Below are 24947 nucleotides of genomic sequence, written 5' to 3' on the forward strand. Positions count from 1 at the left end.
AGTAAAGGTTGCTTTTATAATACGGCTTCGTCTGCCTGAGGTGGCGGGGGTGGGGAGAACCAAGTTTTACCATTAGAGGATGATAAGCAAGTGATGGTCCTTTTAAGATTCAGCCCACATGGAGGTATTTTCTCCAAATACAAAGTTCAGGAATAGAAAACTCAAGAGATTATTCCCAAATATCCCCTACAGCTTCTGCCAGCCTTGGGAATTCCCTAGTGGAAAGCGGGAACCTCCTGCCCAAGTGGCTGCTCATCAAAACCTGACAAACTGAACCAAAACATTTTGAGCAGCAAACATCCATCAAACCCCATGGAGGATTTAAAGAAGTGATGTGCAGTTTCCTGCCAACTCACCTGGCAAAGGACCAGGCAACCCAGATGCCTGGTCCATAATGCTCCTGCCTTGCAGGATACAGCTCTGCCACAGAAGAGGGTGAAGATGCAGGCATTTGCTTTTAAACCAGGGTGTGCTGGTATTCACAGGTCTGCCCCGTAAGGTAGGAAGCATGGCCTTTCCATCCAAGGAGTCCCACGGGCAGCTGGAAGACACTGGGGTGGGGAGAAAATTAATGTTTTTACATTTTTCTTTGCTAAAATATTTCCATGGATAAATCAAAGCGCTCGCAGTTTTGCACCAGATGAGAATTATAATTTCCTTTGAAAGTCCGAGGTTTCTTTCCAGGGGAACAGTCAGATCTGCCCCACTCCGACAGATACAAACACCCTCCAAGTTGCTCTTTCTAGGACCCCAGCAGGAACTGCTTTTGCTAAGAAACCTAAACATTTATCTTTAAGCTACAGACCTATCTCCTTTATTTCCCAAGCAGGAGAAAAGCACTCACTGAAGTGAGTTGGTGGCAGGGGGGAAGGGATAATTTTATTTAGTCCATAGCTTGGAAGCTCGGAGCACGAATTCTCCCTCCACACCATGGCTCTCCATGGACGGCATTAAAGTGGAACTACATGCCTTTTGAAAAGGAAGGCTTCTACTATGACTAGGTGACTGAGAAGCTTCTCAGCTGGCTCCAGCAGCCAGAGGCATGAAAAGAATGAGGATCTTATGAAACTTCAGATAAAATCCCCAGCTATGAAGGTTCAGCATGCTGCTCTGGAAAAGACTTTTCTTTGCCATGCACACCTAACCCAGAGGAGACATTCCCATAGCAAAAGGACTTCAATGTGTGATCACTAAACCCACTTACTAAGCAAAGAAATATATTGTCAAAATTTTTTTTAATCCACACATAGGTTTATTAGTTGCTTCTCCTGTATTGTTTTGTTCCTCAGCAAGCACCTGCTGCCTCAGGAGAGGAGTGCTGTGTGCTGAGGATGGAGTCAGCACCAGGAGCCAAGACCAATCCCACCATCAGCGGTACCAACAGCTTCATTCACCCAAGACAGGGATTTGCCGTCGGACTCTGAGCCTGCCAGCTCTGAACACACTCAGCATCCTCTGCCTCCAAAGGTGCGCAGGCATCTGCTGCCGAACAGACGGCAGGAGCGGAGGAAGATGTGGTGGGAGGGTGAGCAGGGGAATACAGCACCACCACAGCCTTTGAGTAGAAGGCGGCCACAGGGCTCCCCATGCAGCAAAAAAAGCCTCCCCTGGCAGCCAGGGCTGACTCACAGCCCCCTTTGCCCCATCAGAAGTGACACGGTAGTACTGCCACCGCTTTAATCAACTGGGCAGCTGCTGAGCTGGAAGAGAGTCCATGTAAAATCAATGTGCCATTAGAGAAACCACCAAGGGCTGCCAGTCAATACACTGAAAAGACACTGCTGCCTGTGACAACCCAAACCAGCAACCTGCTGTTATTGACAGAAGAAGTGGCAGGCTTTAAAAAAACAGCATCTTGTTCTTCCCTCCTCCTCCTCCTGAGTAAATTAACCCCAAATCTCTTTGTTTACCCTCACCCCTAATAAGCTCTCATGGCTCACATAAATGGTATTCCAGGCTTTTTCCTGAGCAGGCAAGAGCCTTTGTTCCCTTTCATCCTGGGAAAAGGAAGGGTTTAGATAATCTCAGAATGCCAGAAAGCAATTTATTTTGACCTAGACTGTTTCTGCAATGTCATCTCTTGGCTTCAGCATAGAGGAAGCTTCATTAGCTGGTGTTTACGCAGCACAGCCGCACTCGGATGGGGCTGCGTGTCCCGGGCACTGCGTGGGAGCAGCGATGGACAGCCAGTCCCTGCAGCTCTGGGAGCAGCCCAAAGCAGCTTGACCCTGCGTAAGGGACAAGGCTATGGCACACAGCCGCTCCATGCCCAAGCAACACCCTCCAAAAGTCTGAGCAGCAAGAAAGCTGAAGACATCAGTCAGGAGCATGGGGTCACTCAGGATATTGCACACACCAGGTCCCCGATGCAGACATGGAAGACACTCGGGAGGGGATCCTGTCCTGTCCCCCTTATCCCAAGGCAGCATTAGCTCTACCCCAGTGATCCAGAAGGAGCATTCAGTCCTTTCCCCCTCCTCAGAAAGCAGAAATTTGCAGCAACTGATTCTCACTGCTCTTCCTTCCTGTTCCTAAGCCCCTGGGTGAGCTCAGCTTTTAGCTTTCAAGATGTTTTTGGCAGCCTCAAGCCTGGAAACTTTCTTTCAAAAGGAAAAGTGAAAGCACAGAACATCACATAGCCATGCAGCTAATAGCAGGAAACAACACCAGATGCTGCAAGACTCTCTCAAGAACAGCAAAAGCTGGCAGCACAGCACTCAGCAGACAACAGCATGTGTCCCTTCCAGCTCCCCCGTCTTGGCTCCATCATTCGCTAAAAAACACCTACCAAGACGGCATGGACTGTGGTGCAAACACACTGAGCTACCCAAGACCCGAGAGCAGCATTGCTGCAAACCAGGCCAGGAGCACAACCCCACCAAAAAGCAGGGGTCAATGGCGTGAGCCCCTTTTGCCAGACCCCCAATAACCCCCATTGCACGGCACAGGCTTTTAGTTCTGCCCCATCCAGGCTGCTCAGGAATTGCAATAATTCATCTCTCCGTCAACAGGGAATATTTTTTAAATCTCTCCCTCCCTGCAGGCAGGCAGAAGTCTCCTCTGCTTTTTCCAGGCAGATTCCTTTATTGTTATTGTTATTTTCCTCTAGATGAGGAGTTTACATTTCAAATCCTCCTGCCTCCTTTTGGGGTGGGGGAATGACAGTTGGGTAGCAAACTCCAGGAAGACTTGGAATTGCTTCTTGCAGGCAGCCAGAAAGAAGAGCTGAAAGTTTGTGCATCAAAACTTTTGATGTGGAGCATAAAGCGAGTCTTGTCTTCCCCCCACCTCCACCCCCGCCACCGAAGTTACGTAAAAATAAAACCAGGCTCCCTCATTCTCTTGGCAGCCAGCAGCACGTCCTGCAGAGCAACCTCGTGTCCCGAGACTCTTCCACCAGGCTGGGAAAAAAAGAGAGAAGTGCAGATCGTTCCCTGGCTGGCTCCCACTGAGCCTTACTTCACTCTGTGTACTTCCCAGCAGGACATTGATGTGGACGGGCATCTGGAAAGTCTGCAAGAGTTTCATCAATGCTTTGTTTTGTTCTAAACTTTCCACGCTCGGGGTATTATTAACATGCTGGTTTGGTTGTGCAACAGCACAGCAAATGGTGTTGGCCTCCTTTGAAGAGGGAGGAGGAGATGGGCCACCGCGGGCCCATTGCTGCCACTAAAGACCCACCGAAATCCCTGTGGTTCCTGCGATTGCTGAAGGCCCATGCTGGATACATTACAGTAAGTCAGCAGAAAGCAAATAAACAGGCAGACAGGATAAACAGGCTCTACAGCCTGGTGTTCCCTGAGAAAAGTATGACTTCCCCCCACCCCTCGCAATACCCACCACTTTGTCAGCAAATCTGTGTGCGCAAGGGCATCTTTTGCCTCCCAGGCTTGCAAACCCAATCCACTGATAAACAAAGTGCTTGCTGAGCCCCAGGTCCTGCGGAGAGCTGCCTTTACTCTGGATGAAAAGCCTAAGCCTCAGTCACAGAGATCGGCCACCCTGCCATGCTGCCTGCCAGGCAGTTTTACCCCTCGCTGCAAACCAGCTGCTAAAGCCTGGCCATCATCAGAGCCCCTACAACCTGCAGCACGGGGAGCCTGCACAGCCCGTGTCCTGAGGTGACAAAGCTCACAACCTACAAAACAAGATGCAGGCCCTGTGCCCATGCCTTGCTCAGCACAAAGGAGATCCAGCTACCTATTCTTGATGTGCAGAAAACATGTTGAAGAGCTGTCCCAGAACTCCTGGGCTAAAAAGCACAAGGGTAGAGGAGGTCTTACTCAGGGGTGATGGCTTCTTTCCCCTCTAAAGACCTGTCTGTAGAGTAATTAAAGCTACTGTTTCTAAGCTGCTTGGTATTTTAATTGATTTTCTGCACTGGCTGCCCACAGTCTAGTCATTCAAATCTGACACTTACCTTGCAGGCCCCAAATGAGTGGTGAGGGAAAGCAACCTACCCTGCACTTTCCTGCAAGTCCATAGCGGTTTGGACTGGTTTGTGCTGGGGATGCTGTTGGTCAGGCCACCTGGATGCCAAACCAATGCCCTGATCTCCACTATGTAGCAGCTTGGGGCGAGAAGAGCTTCCCACCACAATCTCGTACCTTACCTGTTTTTTGTTTTTTTCTCCTGGGAACTCCCTCTGGGCTTCCCAGTTTTCACAAGAGAAGAGGAGTTTATCCATTCTGCGTAGTCAGATTCTTGTCAAGAGAGAATTGGGAGCATGGAAACAGGGACTGATGTTTTCAAACTAACTCCTGTTTCCCCCCTTTTCTGGTTTCAGATGCTGTCAGTACCCAAAGAAGCAAATTCGGCAATGCAGACGTTACCAGAGCAGAAAGCATTTCTCCAGTGAAGTGAGCTGAAGAGCTTGTTCTGTGAGAGATGTTTTGAAATGGATCCTTGCACTGTAGACAGCTCCTTGCACTTAAGTTTTATTAAAGGAGTAAAGGTCCCCTCTTGCTCAAACTCTTCCAAGATCAAATTTGCTTTCCGGTGATGTATTTTCATACTTCCTCTATCTTCCCTTTCCCTCTTCTTTATTCCTTGGGGACCCGTCAGATGTTAGGATGCATGTCAACACCGGTCACTGTGGCCAGTTGTTTTTGAAACAACAACATTCCTGGTTCATTTAATTTAGTGTTTGAAACTCGCACTGCTCCCGGCAGGAGGCTTGATCAAAATGATGAACGACTACGTGCTGCCTCCCTCTCCTGCTGTGCGCAGAGAGCTGCGGTGGCAAAAGCATGCCTCAGTCCTGCAGACCCCTCTGTGGGTGCTGCGAGAGGCACAGGACCCCAGGCAGGACCACCAGCCTCTCAACGCTGCCCACGTCCACTTACATGTCCCAATGAGTTACCTGCAAAATGCCCAGTCTTCAGAATAAATCAAATGAAAACCCTTGGCTGAGTGTTGTGGTATCAGCAGGAGGTGAGGGAGGCTGGGAATATGGCTTGCACTGAAATTCAGGAGGACTGGAGAAGCTTTTTAATAAAATCCTAAGTCCATCCCAGCTTACTACTGGCAAAGTACAAGTCTGGGATCTACTGGTTAGGGGCCGGTTGGTTTTTTTGTTGTTTTGTTTTCTTTTAGCAGGACCCCAGAGTTGATGACAAATGTGTCTAACAAGACAAGCTTTGGGCAGGGGGCGTAGGGAATCAGCCCCTTACAACTTGGTAAAAGTTACTGATAGTGGAATATGATTCCTAAATCCACAGTGACGGCAGGAGGTCACTTCTACAAATACAGACATAAATGCTTTCCCTAGCAAGTGGAAAAAAAATCCACCACATTGCCCTTCCAAAATATTTTAGCCTTGAATTTGCTAATGCTGGTAGCCTGTGGCTGGGAGAAGCCTGCATGGCCTCTAGCAAAATCCTCCAGAAGGAATGGGGAAAACCCAGTTCCCAAGGTCCTAGGTTGAAAGTCACTTACAGTTGGGAGCTTCCTTGCTTGAGATGTGCTGGAGAGATGCGTACCTCTACGATACAGACAGACTGAGCCTCCAGCCTCCTCTAGGAATTTGAAAATAAACCATGCATATAATAGGTGCACATTTAGTATGAAAGGAAGACACTTCACAAAGGACAAATACTAAACTGTAAAATATATCAAGAGACATTTCCAGGAAAACCTGAATTTAACCTGGTGCTCAGCTGAGCAGGAAGCTCCCAGAAGCTGTTGCCATGTCTGATGGAGGAACAAAACCAAGGGGGAGGCTTTACAGAAGAAACCTGCCTGGAGTTCCTAGAGATGCTAGGAAAAGGGTCAGTGGAGGACCCTCCTCTGCTGTCAGCTTGCAGACAGTGCTCTTTGTGTGGCCCTCTGAAACCATCGGGTTTGCGGTGAAAAAAACCCCACCACGGTATGGTCAAGCAAGATCAACTTTGTGAACCAAAGTGTTAGAGGGACTTACACATCTTGTTAGTGATACTGTCACCATGTGTGCACACTATAGGATATACGGCTGCTCGGTGTCATACCCAAGGTCCATCCAACCCATCTCCTCCCCAGGCTGTGCTTATTAGCAGAAATCTTGGGAAAGAGAACAAAAATACAAGAAAAGAATATTATTCCCCTAAACCTCCCCTCCCAGCAGTCTGCCATTTCCATACTCCGAGCCAGAGGCTGTGTTTCAATTTCTGTGTTTAAGATTCTGTTATGGACCAAACCAAACAGTTTTATTACACACTGCTTTGCACCTCGGGTGTGCAACCATAAGTTTCAAAGTATTGATGGACTAGCTATATAGCCATGCTAGGAGTGCTCAGGGGTCACCACTGCCCAGCAGCTTGCTCCTTTTGTTCCATTTCCAGCCCATTTATCCTTTTCTACCACCCTATCTTTTCTAGAAGATAAGCTCAACTCTCCCACTAACACAAAGCCTTTGTTTCTCTTCAGCAAGTGAGAATTTGGAAAGAGAGCACCAAAACCCCTGAAAGCTTATTTTTCCAGTGAATGTGGAATTTTTTTTTATTTTTTCCTCCAAAAAGCATGAGACCATCTCAGGACCTCCTATGCCCTTATCTCTCTGCATGTTCATACAGAGTCTCAACAATTGGAAGAAGCTGAGATACTTGGCTTCTAGAGCACCATGCTCTTGCTTATCTCCTTTCTACTTCTGTTCTTTACACTTCCAGGCAACCTGGTAAGGAGAGCTGTAAGAATGAGGACAAAGGTTTGAGGTTCTTGAGCTACTTATCCAAAGCAAACTGCTACAGCTGTCATTTTGACTGATACTGGGCATTTTCCAGGGAGACAGATCCGAGCCCTTGCAGCCTAGGTATCTGTTAAGAGTATCATAACTTGGTCTGCTTCAACTCTGGGGGCCTGAAGGGTCTCCTCTGAAAGCCTGCAAAGAAATCTAACCCTTGCCATTAAGCACATTGGAAAACAACACTGCTAAAATAGAATAGATCTTCCCAAATGGAATGACCCCTCCCTGTTCCTTCTGTAGCATGGTTAACCGGCACACCAAAAGGATTCTCCCTAGTTGTGCAGAAGGGAAAACACCCCACAACACCATTATTGCAGGCAGCCTGCCTTCCTTCATGCTCTGCCCTCACACCAACTGGCAAACACGGTACCCAAGTACCTACCTGAGATGCTTTAAACAAACCACAACTGCTTGCTTCCTGAGCTGGCTCAGGAAAGACATTGCTGCACCAGTTATGCTCCAGAAAGGCTTTCTTTACAGCCATAAAGGATGAAGAGCTGTTTTTATTTTCTATGAGAGATGAGGTGCTGTAGAACAAGCCATGCAGCTCACATAAATACATCAAGCAGAGTAGCTCCAGCCAATCGGCTGGGTGGGTGTTTGTCACCTCAGGTGTAGGTCTTTTAGCTGGATGCATCCCTAGGTGATTAAAAGGTCACTAGAGGCAGCCGGAGTCTTTCTTTACTTATTATAAAGGCTAGTATAAAAATATATCAGTAATAAATTCCTGACAGATGCTTGTATGTATGGAGATTTGGATAGCAGCAGCTGTGAGTTATGGCCCTATAATTCCTTTGAGGGGTCCCAGGGACATCCCGAGTCATTACCTAGTGCCTGAGAAGGCCTTCCTCAGCTCGGTGCAACCTCCCAGCAAGCTGGGCTTACAAGGGATGGGGTCTAGCTACCAGAGCAGGGGAAGGGGATTTCTTCCCTCTCCCCAGCCTTCCTTACTCTTATGATGCACTCCCTTCAACTCCCATTTCAATAAAATAACCTGACTTGGAAGACACTGGCATTTAATTCCCCTCTTGGGTGAACGGTGACCCAGCAAAGCATCCCGGATCACGCAAGGTTGATCACATGGACCAAACCAGTGCAAAGCCACTGTCAGGTTCAGTGGAGATCCGTGCTAGAATAAGCAGCCGGCCATGAGAGCGAACGAGAGAGAAAAGCCGGTTTCTTGTGGCTTGCAGTGGGAAGGAAACCCAAGATGCTCAGGGACAGCTTGGCAGGGAGCTGGATTTAGAAAGGGGACAGAGGGAAATTTCACACCAACGATGCTCGCCAGGGCTTTGCAAATGCCACACTGGCCTTTTCAGCTCGCAAAAGGAAAGCGGCTTTCACACCTAGGAGGCTTATTTCCAAAGCTGTCTAACAGCACCTTTCACAATTAGGAGGCCGGTCTGAAAGGGAGCGACTTCGCTGCCTTCTCCAGCTGAGATTTCTTCCTCAAACAGCACTTTGGTCAGTGAAGAAGAGGGTTATTTTCCAATGCCAGTGAGCATCAAAGATGAAGCTGAAAAATAAAATGAGCCCCAAAAGCCCTGTGCTTCCCCACACACCCATTCTTTTAATAAAGCTACTGAATATCATGTTCTCAGCACAGATTAACCTCAGCTTTGCTCCCAATTATTATTTTACTCTCCTAAGTACAGAAGCAGAAAGGGGCTTGACAAATGAACCTGGCTCTGCTGTTAAGCTGCACTTCCACTTCTGCAAGTTTGTCTGAAGCCTTATTTCTCAGAGAAATCCTCCTTCACACAAATCACTGGCTGTGCATCCCCAGGCCTTTTTACAGCACTCCAGGCCAGGGATTTTTCAACCTCTTGATTTGTGGAGCTTTACGGATTTTCCAGTGGGGCTGTGAGCCCCATGGGGTGAATTCAGACCTGTCGGCAATGGGCTGGCTTTGCTCAGTCCCCCACACCAGACCTCTAGAAACAGCCCACAGCTCCCATGGGGGCACGCAAGCCACACATGGGAAAAACCTATGTTAGAAATACTTCCTTCTCTTCTCCATTGCAGCAGAAAAGCAACGCTGTTGCTGAAGTCTGGCTTATTTGGGAACCTGCCTGTTACCACTCAGTCCTGAACATGGTGGTGAAATGAAAATAGAAAATGATATAAGGTAAGGATTGCCCTCCCAACAGCTGCGATGTCTCCAACGGGGAGCAGCCCAGCCCAGCCACGGAGAAAGCTCTTGAGCTTTTCAGACTCAGAGCTGTTCCTCTGCAGACAAGGGGTGGAAGAAAAATCAAGCCCATCGGTTCCCCCTCGCCCTTCTCCCAGCGTAAATCAAGGCAGGTGCTTCTCGAGCACTGTGCCTGTGCCGAGGTGGTGATTAGACCCACTGCTGAAGTGGCAGGAGGGTGGTGTGTTAAGACATGGAGGGATCCCATGCTCTTCCCCGCCGGCGATGGCAGGGTGGGAGGCTCGGCGGTGTGTCGGGCTAATCAGACCTACCAGCTAGTCAAGCTCCTCTTGACTCTCCAAACGCAGCCTATGCTCCCCCTGGAGCTCAGCTTTGATTTTTAAGCCTGCAGTGCTGTAAGAACAAGTCTCAGCTGATTTCGCAGCCCGGCCTGAGGTTTAGGTCAGAAGTGGCTGTTCAGATCCATGAGGCTGACCCCCTGCCTGGCGTATTTGCTGCACAAGCTGGGATCTGCACTTGAAATGTTCGTGATCTGCTCCTTCCATTTGCAGTCACTGTATGGGGCAAGACAGGGGGTTGATTGCATCTGCTCAGAGCAGATGTAGGGCTGCAGCACTGCAGAAACACTCCTTGGAAAACCAAAGAACAGAGCAAACAGAGGTACAATATCATGGCAAATTAGCCCCATCATCCTGAAAGACTGTACATTTGCAGAGGTACGTCTTCAGCAGGTGAGGGTTAATGCTGAGCCAGGTATCTCTTCTGTTCAGGTGAGGAGGGGGAGAAAGCAGGGAGCTGCAGGGGTGTGTGTTGTTTCCTTTACCCTGAACAGAGGCTTTTATAGCAAAAATCACCGCAGCAGCTAGATACTTTGTGTTGGAAAAAAGACCAAGCTGAACCTTTCCTAACTTCTTCCTATGGGGGAGAAAAAAAATAAATTATCCACATTCTCCCTTCTCCATCTGCACTCTTTTCTGAACTCTGTGTGACCTAGGGTGCCCTTCATGGAGGCACCGAGGAGTATGAAGATGACTATGTACCTAAGAAAAACAGATGGTGATTCTTGGACACCTTATTGCTTCCCACGCCAGGAATATTTTACTTCTTTTGAAGGGTGTTTTGACAAATTGCATGGCTCACATCTGTTTAAGCATGGGGAGAAAGCAGACGACAGCTCAGCTGCATCCATGGAGCCATGAATAAGCAATACCTATCTGTTCTTAGTCAAGAGAGCATTATTGAAGACCACCAGTGTTCACAGAAATACAGCACTAGGACAGTGGCACAGGCATGTTCTGATCCCTCTTTGGAGATACCCTGTGTATAGCGGTATGTCTGCAACTCATCTGCTGTGGTAGATACGGTATTCATCCACAAGTCATTAGCTGCTCCAAAGCGAGCAGAGCAGGGTAAATTCAAGACCACAAGTTGGTTTAAAACATTTTTCAACCCCAGCCCTGGCAGGCAGTAACTCTTTAAATCTCTGGTGATTTGCTTAAAGGCTTATTTCTTACTGCCAATAAGATAAGCAAGTATGTAAACAAGCGACAGGAGCACTTCATGGTGCAGGGACACCTCTCACGGTGGAAGGATTTCTTCTTCCGAATGGCATGGGCAGCCAAGAAGATAGGCTGTCTTGCCCTGCTGCTACTTGGCTATTATAAGACATCACCACAGTTGCAGAAGTAGCATTCCTTACAGACCTCATCAACAGCAGCATATGTTTAAAGATGAAAACATCCCGGTAATAAATAGGCAGAATTTGCAGCCCTGAGCAGCCTATCTGAATAAATCTGTGTTATTTGAGAGCTGCCTAAGAATATACTTCAGGGAAGTAAAAAGGTGGCACTGTTTATAAAAATAGGACTCTATTCATAACACATCCTAAAGGATCCCCATGTCCTTCAACCAGGTCCAAACAAAACATGACATTAGAGGCTTGGTCCGACTCCTATTAAAAGCATTTTTTTCCACTGACTTTCACAGAGCTTGGATCAGACACGAGAAGGGAGTGAGGTGTCAATATAGTACTTAGTCTTCAGGTCGCAGGACCTCATTAGCAGAGCAGTGTGAATAATAGGTCTCCTGGTTCACCAGTCCAACTGAAAAATCACACCCCAAAAACAATGGTTTGGAGGTCAACAAAAATGCTTCATTTTACTCAAAATGCATAGTTCACTTTCTGGTTTCAGTTGATGTATTTTATTTTTTTTTAAACCCTGAACCATTTTTTTTTTAACCGACGAAATTAAAACACAAGTTACTTTCTTCAATGGCACCTTATTTCCAAACTCAGACCCAAAGCCTGGAAAAAACCCCATCCAATCTGCTCTCTTGACCACTGTAGCTGGCAAATGTGTTTAGAAGCCAAGATGCTCTGTGCTAAAGCTCCACAGCCCCACAGCCGTGATCCCCAAAATCACCTCAGCAGCCTGCAGAAGGAACAAGACTGGAAGCAGGGCTGGGATTTGCATGCCAGGATGTGGCCACCATCCCCGGTCTGCAGACGGTGGAGCTGATGGTGAGTCAGCACTGAGATATTGTTGCTTTCCAGCAAAGCATTTTAAGGCAACTTGGGATGTGTCCAAGAGCAGTTTATAGGTGTCTCAGGTATTTACACGGGAAGGGGGAAGGTGGTTCCCATTTCGGCTGTGCCAAGTTCTTCCACCCCCTGTTAGCAGCGATGGTCACCTGCTTTACTACATGTTTGGCAGAAAAGAATAATCCCTCCCCATAGCTCACTGGTTTTATGAACTGCAACAGATGTTTCAGACCACACATTACCCTGCTCTGTCACTGCCAGGATGAAGTGAGGAACACCATGATGGGTGGCTGATGGGCGCAGTATGAATTTTGTCTGGCCCATCAGCCCAGTCAGAGCTGGAGCCCAGCCAGACCAAGTGGCTAATACCTTCTCCTCCTGCTCCAGCCAAACATCCCAGGAGATTGTTTAAGACTGCACGTGACCAGCAGCAATAATTAATCACAAAAAGTTATTTCTCTCAAAACCAATTCACGTTACGCCTCCATCATGGATTTGACAGCAGTCAGTAATGACGGTGGCAAATTAAAGTTAGGCAAGACCCTCCAATTAATGAGATAACATGCGCTGATCATCATGTATCTGTACTGAGTCCTACCACAGTCTTTTTTCCTTAGCCTTACATATTTTTCACACACCAGGAAGAGAAGTCAAGTCATCAGTTCAAGACTACTTTAAGTATCTGAACTGGACTCCAGCTACCCTGCTACTTGGAGCCCTTCAGAGGGGAATTTGGGGAATGCAAGTGTCACTAGTGCCTCATACCCTCTCCAGCCAGCAGTGCCAGGGGCTTCACGAGCCATCCCCACAAGTCACATCATGGCCCAATCCAGTAACCATCCATGGATTTCAATATGTAAATATAGTTAGAGAATTGCAGAGAGATTTTTCTTGACCAAGAAGAGATTTACATCAAATTTGGGAATAGGGGAAATGCTGCTGGCTAGAATGTGACCCCTTCAATTAGCTCAGGAGTGCTGTTCTGCATCTCTACTCCTGGGCCAGGCATAGAAAAAATGGAGAGATGCTAAAGCTCTGAAGGGAATGGCAGCACAAGCAGCCCTTGCTCACAGAAAGGTGTTTTAGCATTGAGCCAGCAGACCTCAGCTGGGCATATCTGTCCAGTGCCTGCACATTTCTCATACATCATGTTCTCACACCTCCTCTCTGAACTCCAGTGCCCTGGTCCTCCTTGCTCTCTGAGCTGTGAGCATCTCTGGGAAGCCAGCTGCACGTGGTGCTGCCAGCCATGGCACAAAGGTACTGGGGTAGGAAGGAAGAGATTGCACAAGTCAGAGCAGAAATCTACTGCCAGCACTCTCCAGTCTTTTCAGCATAGCCTGGGCCAGGATATTCAGTGAGCAATCTGTGCCCCATCATCACAAATACCATATTTTTCTCTGGAAATAAAAAATAAATATATGTCAATAGGACATCTGCTCCTAAGGGAAGCAGAAAGACATGGGAATAAACCATCAGCATCAGACTGCTCTCAGGGAGAAGAAAACAGTGTCAGAATTACTTCATGCATTAACTGTTAGTGCAAGGTCACTTCGATGCCTGGAGTGCTGAGAGATGCAAGACTCATTCAGGTAGCTCTGATATTCCATCAAGCCTTTAATCACCTGCCTGTGTCTCCTTGCAGGGAAACAGGCGGTAGCCACTTGTTTGCATTTTGAGGATGCAATGCAGGTGGCACCCGCGGGCCTGGCTTTCAGCTAAGAACTGCTTTTAACATCGCACCTCCAAATACTTTTAAGGAGTTAACACAGCCGCCTTCTTTCAACACCCTGTCACGAGATGCCAGCTAAAGCAGTTTCTTGGCTACTTTATAGTTTGACTCCCAACAGCTCCTGATCACCCAGGGTTTATTTTCATCATCTGCCTCCTTTAGATGCCCAACACCTCAGCAGCAAATGCTTCTGTGGAGGGGTTCCCTAGTTCAGGCAAATTCAAAGACTTTTTGTGAGATGATGGCAGGGTTTCCAAGGTGAGCTGATGGGCTGGGTTTGTGCTCAGGTATAAGACTTCCTGGCTAGGACGACCCCCAGGATCCCCATCCTCAACATGTACCCAGCCTGCTCCTCCATTAGGCTAGGCAAATGGCTAGGTAAAGTGGGAGGCTCTTGGGCCACCAGTGAAAGCCCCAAACCTTTATTTAAAAGTCTAAGGGATTTAAAAAGGATGAAGCTAGGGCAGGGACCAGCTTTTTGTTCAACATGTGCTGACTATGCCCTGAAGTATGGGACTTTTAGACATGATTGGGAGTATTATAATAGTGCCTTTGTGCCATATGAAACCAAATCAAAGAAAACATTTCATAAATAGCCCATGTTAAAGATGGATCCATTTATTTTTTCCCATCAAACTTCCATCTTTCCCTTTGCTGCATTTGCTAATTATCCAGTATGCATTTGCTTAAAGAAAGCATTTTTCTAGCCTTCACAATCCATCTTCCCATCCTAATGGATCTTGTGGTAAAGTCATTACAGAGACTTTATGAAATCACAGTTATTTCCATGACAACAGTGATGTAATAAAGGTGGGATTATGACATTACTGCAAGATCAAGCTGAAGGACGGGATGGATTTGTTTACCCCAGATAGGGCAATGAAGAGACTTCTTTCATTCAATGTTTCTAAAAGTGCCTTAAGGTCTGCTAATGGAAGGTACATTTTCTATCTATTTTTTTCTTTCCTTCTTTTACTTCTATTCTTTTTTCTTTTCTTTTTTTTTTTTCTTTTTTTTTTCAGTTATTTATTATGCTCTTTTTCTAGCACACATAGTTTAATAACTTTCAGAGGAGGATCCATGCTGAGGATATATTCACCCTTCTTTGTGAAAGGGAGGATGATCCCTACAAGTCTCATGGCTCTTGCCTTTCCTGAAAGGCAGCAATACCCACTGGGGAAGGGTTTTCCACCAGCATTTAAAGAACTGGCAGGATGGACTTTCCCCTTTCAAGGATGGCTGATCTAAGCTGCTTTATCTTCAAACATTTTAATAAAGAAATCACCTGCCACTGGATCACAGCATGAATTGGCTACCCATGAAATTAGGTTTGAAAATGACTTTAAACCCCTTTTCCCTCCTTAATGGAAATATAACCAGCCCAGGTCTGGCCAGCAAATTCCCAGCTAAGAAACATTTGTCTCTAAAGCCTAGACACACTAGTAAAGACACTCTAGGAGTAAGTGATTTTTAGCTCGCTTGCTCTCCAGCAATCACAGAATAAACTTAGGTGGAAATGACACAGCAATTCCTAAAGGATCAGAGCATGGAATGCCACAAGACAGCTTTGAAGATAGCTGGGGTTTCTGGTTTGTTTTTCACAAGAAGAAGAGATTAATATTTCATACGGTACATGGTTCAAAAGTTGATTAATGTTTCAGTGTGTGGAAATCCAAGCTCAAGAGGCAAGTTTCCTGATGTAAAATTTTTAAGCTGGCTGTAGGGCTTGTATGGCCAACTTCTCCAAGGGTGTATTTCATTTAACCCCCTTAAAAATTACTTCTGCTGTGACTAGTTCAGTGCTTGACCTACAAGTGCGGGGCACTCATGATCTCCAGCAAGGCTGTGCCATGGGGTAGCAGAACTTGCCCATGATAGCTGCTCAGGTGGGCTTTGGTGTCCCCGTCTACCCAGCTCCCTCCCCTCTGCGGCATGTTGCTACAGCCAAGCAGAGGGTTGCCTGTGGTCTGATGGTCCACAGCAGTCCTCCTACCCTACTCCACCTGCTTACTCAATGGGATGATATCATCAGGTTTTCTTCCACTGGTGGCCAATCTAGAGGATCTTCTTCTGCTTCTTTGCAAGCTGATGAGGAGCTACGGCCCCAGCACCTTTGCTTTGTGCTGGGTGGCATGGTAAATATGCAGAAGAGTGCCCAAAAGTCCCCTGCTCTGAAAGCTCATTTGCTTCAAGCCCAGCCTGACCGATCTAAGCAGCTGTTTTAGCTCGTCCTGCCCCAGTTCCTGCTCCTCTAAGCCTTCCCAATATCTCTTCATCAATAGAAGATAAACACCACACCGTAAGGCCACACAGACATGTTAATGAAATGTGAATTATTAACAGCAGCGTGCTAAGGGGGGAGAGGACACAACACTGTCATTTTTCCATTAATATGTAAAATGGGTGACGCTCCCTCCGTTTGCTGGAGGGGAAGAGCAGATTCAAGTCTATGTCCCATTTCGGGGCCAGGATGGGTAATGAGATAACCCGACTGCCGATTGCTGTGCCTCTCGCCCTCTTTCTTTCTTCTGTGATAAAAGGACAGAGGGGAATGCAGACAATTAAAAGGAGGATTCCAATCGGCCCCGGAGAGATTCAATGAATAATAATGGACCTCCAGCTGCTAATGTGCTTAAGGACTTCCAAGTCTCAAGTGTCTAACCAGCTTAAGGGTCCGTACCACAGACTTCATTTCTATCTGTAAATGGGAAAGGCGGGGGGGGTGGGGGGGGGTGGGGGGTGGGGTGGGGTGGGGGGGGGTGGGGGGGTGGTGTCCCTGCCTCTTACTACAGATGGGATCGTCTCTCAGTCACTTGCTGAGCCCTTCACAAGGACGATGTGACAGTGGCAAAAGAGTAAAGTCAACTTAGCGGCTCTCTCACAGCCAACATTAGGCATGTGGTGAGGAAGTTCCTTGCTTAACCAACCTCTGTATGTCACCTACAGCTGATAACACTCATAGTCACCCCAAATACCTCAAAAAGGGTCCAATATTCTACTAGAATAAAACCAGCACTTTGTCTCTGAAGTTTTGTTTTCTTACATTATAAACTTCTGTGTTGCAAGATAGTAAATGCGTGACTCATTCTTCCTCTGTACAGCTCTTGATAAGGGAAAGGTCTCTGTCATGGTGTGACCCACACTGACTGCTCACCTCCCACACTTGCCTTGCAGAAAGGGCAGCAGCTGCACAACATGTAGGACAGCCAAAGCCGCATATAAAATGCCCACCTGAAGATTCATTATCAGTTTTTTCTGGCACTTCCCTTGTTTTCTGCTTTCTCTCCCATTGTGCTTCTCTCTCTCTTCCACAATCTATCCACTTTCCCCCTGCAGTCTCCCTCCTTGGGCTAACTGTCCAAGACAGCCTCCTCTCTTTGACCCTCCCAGGTTTCTACCATGCTCATGAATTTCCATGGAGGATCAAGGGATAGACTTGCACAGGGGGAAGGGCAAAGAAGAAAGCAGCAAGCAGTAGCTCAGCCTTGAGTTCCCCATGAAGTTGTGCTCCTCACCCCATCTGAAGGTTATAGGGTAACTGCCACAGATTCAGAGAACAACTTCAGTGGCTGGCAACCAGATGATCAAAGGAACGAGGAACATTAGCTAGGTAAGGGCTCCTCAGCCGTCGAAGGGCATATGAACAGAGATCTGAGAATCACAAGAAAAGCTGTTTCCACCTCTCCTGGAGCAAGGACTAGGGACATCAGAGGAAACTCACAGATTCAGAACAAACAAAATGATCTGTTTTTATAGCCAGTGTGTCTCTATGCCATGGGACTTTTCAACAGAGGATCTGTGGCTGCTAAAGGCTCACGAGAGTTCATAAAACCCCTGGATTTTTCTGCTGAAAGCTTGTCTGCCCAGACTATTATGTACAAACACACCGCTTACGGCTGAGGAGGTCCCTGATCTGCAAAGCACAGGTGGCTGCGGAAGTATTCTGGAGCATTACCACTGCTGTTCACCCTGTACTTACACAGGTTTCCAGGTACATTACTGCCTGCCTCACAGACAGGATCTTGTACTTGGGGGACACCTGGTCTGACCTGGCACGACTGTGATCGTGTCCTGGTACCTTCACATCTCGCTAGTTCCAGGACACAGCTTGAGAGACAACACATGCCCTCTTCTCCAGCTTTGGGGAAAACCCGCAGGATTTGTAGGCAACGGCGAGATGTCACATGAAGCAGGAAGATGGATTGGAGTTTAACAGGTATAGATGCTGGCAGCGGGAGTGGAGGAGGGGACAGTTGCATAAGCTGGCACTGGAGACTCGCTGGTCCCTGGCACACGAGGTAAGTACATCACTCAACACAAAAGAGTTTAAAGAGAGAAGTTGTGTAAGGTCGGCTGCGTGTCAGCCTTACATGGCTGAATCATGCAAGTTTAAAGCCTTCAAAGCAGGATAAGATCTCAGCGCAGCCACGTGCGTGCTCATTCCTTCAACCTGAGGTTGGGAAAATGACGGGAAGGCACAAGTGAAAGCAGAGCAGAGTAATTAGCTAATTAGTGGAGCTGACTAATCAGCTAATTTACAAAGGTTTTTTCATTATTATTCACAGAGAAAGAATTCTGGAGAGCTTTGGTGCAGACCGAGGTGTAGTCCACCAAGCAGAGGGAACAGGGGGTTTGCCTAAAGCAGAGAGTGTTCAGAACTCATTGGAGTGGGTTAAAACCACCGCATCTTCTCAGGTTGTCTCGTTTTGCACTGCTGAAGGATGGGACCAGCCCCAGTCATGCTCCTTCAGGGAAGGAGCTACCTGTGCTGCCTGCCAATTGCTCTTCTTCTGCGGAAGGGGCAGGAGAGCGGAGGGTCTCCTCTGTTATGGCTTGAACTGGCAAAGGGAGATTTACTTGCCTAGGACTCAACAGCTATATTTAACCTTCTCCTAAACGCTACCTAGGCAGCTCAGACAACTCAAGCGGTGAAACGATATCATATAATGAATGCCCAGGGTGGAACAAAGCTGCTGCTTCCCGCTTCTTTGAAAGATCGCTCAGCCCAGTGAGAGAAATGTCAATAAAAAGATATTTAAGTTGAGAAGGGAGGGGAGAAGGAAAGAATGTGGATGCCCAGCCTGCACCTCCTACCCATCTCTCCTTTCCTTCTCCGTTCCCTTCCCCTCCGATGTCCTTGCATATTCTCCAGCAGCAATATCACACTGCTGCTATTACGGTCAGGATGGATATTTGAACAGCCTTAGATCAATATTTGTGCAAAGGGAAAGCTCGTGCATCACAGGGCTACAAATTAACCTCTGGTCCCGTATTCACACTGGCACACAGGACCTGCAGGAGCGGCATATTCTCCTGGGGAAAAGTGGGACATACGTTTCATAACACAGTAAAAAAAAAAAAAAAAAGCAATAATAGATCCAACACCAGCTCATGCACGTTTTTACATTTCTCCCTCAGGTTGGGGGGGTGGGGTGGGGGTGGGAAACAGCTTTTCTTAATTAGCATCCTAACCTTTTCTAAACAGGTTCAAGGGTGTCTTGGCAGGCTTGGGAAGTGGTGTGAAAGCAGCACTGAGTAGCAGCAGCAGAATTAGTCAGGTGTAAAAGGATCTTGCTTTTTTTCTGGGGAGTTGATTAGGGTACCAGTAATGAGAAACATGAAGAACTTCCAAGGTTGCAGATACCTGTTTTTTCCATTACTAAAAGGAAACATTACCTTGAAATTGCATGCTTGGGGGTAGAAAGTATTTCTTGCAGCAGAAAATCATTGATCCATAAGTCCCAGCTGAGCCATTATGGACTTTGCCAGCTGAACTTGCGTCTCGCCCATTGGCAGAAGTCAGGCATGGCCATATTGCCTATGGCAATAAGGTTTGTGACCAAGCCAGTCCCTGCTCCTCACAGTTGGGCTTCCTTGCCTAGCCAGCCACCTGGGTCACTCCAGCCAGACGAGGAGGCAACACACGGGCAGTGTGGACATTTGGGGAGTTCAGGGTTGAACACAGCATCATCTAGCTGCAGCTAGTGGACATGTATTTTCTGAGACACAGTACCGGGCTGGATTGAGACACATCTGGCCACCCGCAGCAACATGGGTTCCCAGTGAGGAAAATCCCAGTGAGTTCAGTCCAAGGATAGATTAACAAGGCAGTGTGGCAAAACAACCAATTCCACTTGCATCTGTCCGTTACCACTCCCCATCTTTTCCCCCTTAGTTCACCCTATGCCAAAGTCACAGCCAGCTCGCTATTTTTTCCCTTCCCCTACCTACACGTCTATGAAAACTTAAGACACACCAACAAAACAGATCAGTTTTGCCTCAGTCTATTTAGCCCATGCTCCACATGATCCTAGCTGGTACCACCAGCAGCATGGTCCACAAACCCGAAGCGTATTTGCAAACTATTTTAATCTTGTCTCCCTTTCTGAATCACCATCCTGTCTCTCAGCAGTGATGGATGGGCTGTCATTGTGCAAGGCCTGCTGTCCCATTGCTAGACAGCTTTCAGAAGACTGTGGTGGTTTCCCATGTTGCTTTTCCACTCAGCCTTGATCTGACAACCCTCTAAAAGGAGCTGGAGGTTTCTTTCATAGCTCCTGATGAGCTGGCACCACTTTCCATGCCATCACAAGCCTCCCAACTTTCGCCCTAGTTGGATGCAGCCAGTGTCTGGATCCTTGCAATTACCCTTTCCTTTTCCAGCCGTGTAGCACAATGGTGGGACAGTATGGGCAGGCTTGTATTATGGGTGCTCACACATGGAAACAGAGGAATTGCCAAATTCACCCCAGAAGGAAAATGAGCAGACATTTATACAAATAGTAAGGTTTTTGGCTCCTTTAGTCTGCAAGGCTAGACACTTGATGATGCTTGCTCCTGCTTTTTCCTCACATTATTTGCCATATTTAGCCTCCTTTCATTCTGCTTTGCCATCACACTAAGCAAACAGGGAATGGCACTTGCCCAGCAAGGGAATGGATGAGATGAACTTGCTCACTGAATAACGAAATGTGTTTTTTCCTTCTGCTCAGCCTCTGACTGAGTCTTGTTTCTGGATTTCAGAAGAAATATTCTCCTTTTCTCCACCTCTCCTCCAAAGCCACAGGAAATATTTTGTTCAGCTAGGAAATAAAATTAAAAAAAAAAAAATATTTTGACTGTCCAAGGAAATTTTAGGCAGAAAGGTACCAATTAATCTACATTAAAGTGAAATTAGCCTAATATTAAAACAATAGGAGGATGACAAGGGAGAGATCAGCCTCTAATGTCCTCATTAGCCAGTGCTGCTCCTTGTGAGCTTTACATTATGTGAAGGTAGCTGTCTGGTTGCACTTCATTAGCACTGGGGTTAATTACATCTAAGGAGGCAGAGACATGGGCTATCCCCCTACCCTTGCTGCTGTTCTCCTCCTTGCTTCGCCCCTCACTCCTGGATGGAAGTTGATGTTCCCCTTGACTCCTGTCAATCCTCTATTTGTAGACAGGTAGAACAGGACGCATTTTTCAAAACAATAGGTGTGAGCAGTGTCTTTCCAGGAACTCTAGGTAATTTGGGTAATGCTTAGGTACAGCAGGACCACTGCACTGCTGGCACACTGCAGATGAAGTTATGTAGCTGAAATCTTTCCCAAATCCCTCACAAACTCTTCCTGCTCCCCTACAACTCTTTGTGTCCTCCTTTTCTCTCTGACTTTCACAAGATTTTTGCCCCGTCTCCATCCTACATTGCTTTTTCTCCCCCAGCCCCTCTTTTCCCCCTCTGCTTGATGGGCAGCCACTCAGCTCCCTGAGCCACCCCTTTTTCTCCTTCTTCTGCCAACCCTGGCTGCTTATTTTTATTGTTTAGCTTTGGGATTTAAAATTTTTTGACCCCAGTGATGTCAAGTCAGATTGTCTGTCAGCACATCAGGTTGCCAGCAGATGAAGGATGGTTCACAGGGAAGACAACAATGAAAAATTATTATTATTATCATCATTAATAATAATAGTTGTTGTTGTTATTATTATTATTATTACACCTCTAAGATTTGGGACCATTTCCCAGAGAGGATGCAGAAATGCTCAAGGGTCTTCCTCCAAAATTGCCACTGGCCTGGAAGGTAGTAGGATTCAGACACATGGCAAAAGAGTTAGGAACAACTTCAGCAAGAGTGGGGCATTATCTACGGAGGGGCAGCGTACATCTGCCTGAACGCATGAATTATGCACAAACCCAGGCACATGGACAGCTCGGAGATTAAGATGGAAACCGCTTTGATTTGTGGTTTTGAAAGGGCCCTCCAGCATTGGCTGGAAGGGGAACATGCCCTTCATGGGGACCACAGGGAGCAGGCGTGGGATGAGAGGATGCATTTGGACCTCTTCTGTTGGGGATTGCAAGATGATGGCAGGTTATGCCTGAGCAACTCTGAACCCATACTTTTTTCAACCCTTTCCCTGAACATTCTCTCTTGCCCTTGGCTCAAGACATATTCCTGGGTGAGGTACTCCTTTGACCTGCCTCAGTCCCACATCAGCACACCCATCGTAAAAGAAACACAGGGCAGACAGCCTCCCCTGGCACCAGGGAGAGATGCAGTGTCTGAAACAGCGCTCCTGGCATTGCTGCCTCCCTCAGAGAACACACACCCTGCCAGCAAATCCAGAGTTGGGGGAGACAGACCTCAGGCAGTGCCAGGGAGGGCGATCTGCCCAGTGGGAACTTACTGAAGAAGGAGAGCACGTGAACCAAGGTCTCTTACCACCTGGCTGCGTGTTAGGGGATTGGAAAGCACTGTACTGTGAAACGGCAGGATAGCTATTAACCGAAAGCTGCACAGTGAAACTGCGAATAAAATCTATTTCTATTGAACCTTTAAAAGTCCTTATGGATCACTTAGGAGCGAGGATGAGTTCTGGTGGGAGCTGTCGGCAGAGGCAGGTGTCATGCCACACGGGGAGCAACTGGGCAGGTCTGTGCCATAGGCCCCTCTGAAGAGCATCCCTCCTCTCCACACACAGTGCCCATAACCTGAAGCTTTGCAGGAATCAAGTGCTGTGGGGCTGAATCACACTGTGTCTGGCTGTCCTGCATGTGAGCATGGTTAGGCTGGAGTGTGTCACTCTTCCTTGAGACTGAAGGGACTCTGCAAATTCACTAAGAACAAGCAGATTTATGGCTGATAAAGCCAGGAGATTACTACAGTTGTTAGAGGTCTTTGCATCCACAGGCTACATTTGTTTTCCCTCTGAAAGTCACCAGAAGACCTTTCCAGATCCAAATGTTTCCCACCACAGCACTACCAATCATTTGCCTGCAAATTTACTCTGTAACTGCACTTCAGTCCCTCTCTCACAACCAACCCTCCTTCACAGTGCACCAGAACTGCCACAGGCCACGAAGTGGGGAGGCCGGCACCCGGGCCAGAGCCAGCAGGGGGGCCCAGCCAAAACAACGGGCTGCCCTTCCCCGCATCCTAAGAAGAGCAGCTGGAGGGTGGGGAGAAGGCAGCTTTGCAATTAAATCACAGCATGGCAGGAGCTGCAAGGCGAGCCCCAAGATGGGAAAGGACAGTGCTGCATATGGCTGGTTTTGCCGGCTCTTGCCCCCTGGGTTTGGCTTGCAGGAGGGTTGGGGTGCTTTAGCAGCAGCCCCTGCCCAAACCAACAGCATGGGTCAGCCTGCACCCTGTACGTGAGCAATAAAGATTTGCTTTCAGCTCCTTCCCAACCCTGCATGCATACCCTGCTGTCCCCAGCACTGCTGCGGGTACCGCCCTGTGCTGCTCTGCTGCCGCAACCCTCCTTCCCACATGCTCTCCCCCTCCTTCCCCTGCTCCTTTTAATTAGCAACTTTTTCTTTGTTCCCTTTAATTAAGCGGGGTGGGGGCAGGAGAGCGGAGGGGGAGGCTGCTGTCAGCCAGATGAGTTATTATCGCCGCGCACAAGATCAAAGGCCGGGAGCTCTCGTCTCGTCCTTAATTTGGGCAGCGTCTTTGGGCAAAAGACACTTTTATTTGTGGTTTTTCCATGGTGGTGGTTGGGATGCCAAGGCGTACACTGGGCTGGAAAGGGAGGGCTGGAGCCCAGGAGGGCGAGTTGGGAGCAGGACTTTGGCTCCCCTTCTTTCAAGCCATAACTTGAAGAGGAATTTGGGTGGCGCCTGGACTCCACATGTGGGCATCTCGGGCAGGTTGGCTAATGCCCGCATGTAAAACCTGATGGTCCAGATACTCGCCTAAGGGAGGGGGAGATGACCAGCTTTTATGCAGATAGGGCATGCAGTTCTGCCAGAGCTTTAATGTAGCGAGCACACTAATTATGGGAAAATAGAGGCAAATGTGGGAAAATAAACCACTCAGGGATGTAAGAAAGAGCAGCCTTAGCTAAAGGTATGAGCAAAGGGCCACACTACAATGATATTTTTTATGTGCAAGTTTCTGAAGCACATATGGGATTGTCTAATGAACAGTGTGTCTTTTGCGGAGGAACATATTCTGGGGTGCCAAAGCTTCAGAGAAATTTGGCCTTATTTTATTTTTAATTTGATCTAGCATAACGATACTACAGCATGGGACAGTTCCTTGCTCTGAGTTTAGAAAGTATAAGGCACTGCACCTCACACTAGGTATTTGCACCTTACAGCTGAGTCTCCGTAATCAGGTCTGTTTGGGTCCACGGGACTGTAACAGGGCGATGCTCTCATTTTATTGAGATTTATCCTCTTATTAAAAATGCTTTAGAGACTCCCCATCTCACATGCCATACTGTATTTTCTGTCCTTATCACACCCACTTATCTGTACCATGTCCCAAATACTCTGCATACCATTGTAATAACTTTTTTGGTGCTTTTTTTGGTAAACTAGGTCACAATTGCAGGCTGGAAGAGAGAGCCCCAATGCTCTATGCCATACAGTACTGCCTTGAAATACGGAAAGTTACAGAAAATCCAAACTGGGCCCCATCTACTATTGAAACACACCTCCTAGCCAGTTCATATTTAATGGTAGCTAAAATTAAAGAAAACAAACAAACTCATAATCTAAGATTAAGGTCTGTGTGATGCTGGAGTGTTGTCTTATAACTGTGTATCAGAAGGCAGAGGGTTGTTAATTAACTTTCTATTGACGAAACAAAGCGCATAGAGATGAACCTTGCTAATCTGTTTTGTGCTAATCAGCACACATTATTAATTTGCTGAAAAAAAAAAGTCATCCTCTTCCCACTTGAACACAAGTTTAATAGGGCTGGAGTGCGGTTTCGCATTACCCAGGCTTCATTCTTTTGATGACATATGTTGCAGTGCATTTCCTAGTGCATTATGAAGCTTCGGCATAAATAATTTAAGCTAAACTCCAGTT

The 24947-nt window shown here is 47.3% G+C and overlaps 1 protein-coding gene across 1 annotated transcript in view; it reads right to left on the reverse strand.

Annotated features, from left to right (window-relative positions):
- The window catches only part of SLC29A3 (solute carrier family 29 member 3), a 174609-nt gene that overhangs the window by 149503 nt on the left and 159 nt on the right, over nucleotides 1-24947 (reverse strand). The gene's annotated exons all lie outside the window — the stretch shown is intronic.

The sequence above is a fragment of the Falco peregrinus genome, chromosome 1, assembly GCF_023634155.1.
Source record: "Falco peregrinus isolate bFalPer1 chromosome 1, bFalPer1.pri, whole genome shotgun sequence".
Classification (NCBI taxonomy): Eukaryota; Metazoa; Chordata; class Aves; order Falconiformes; family Falconidae; genus Falco; species Falco peregrinus.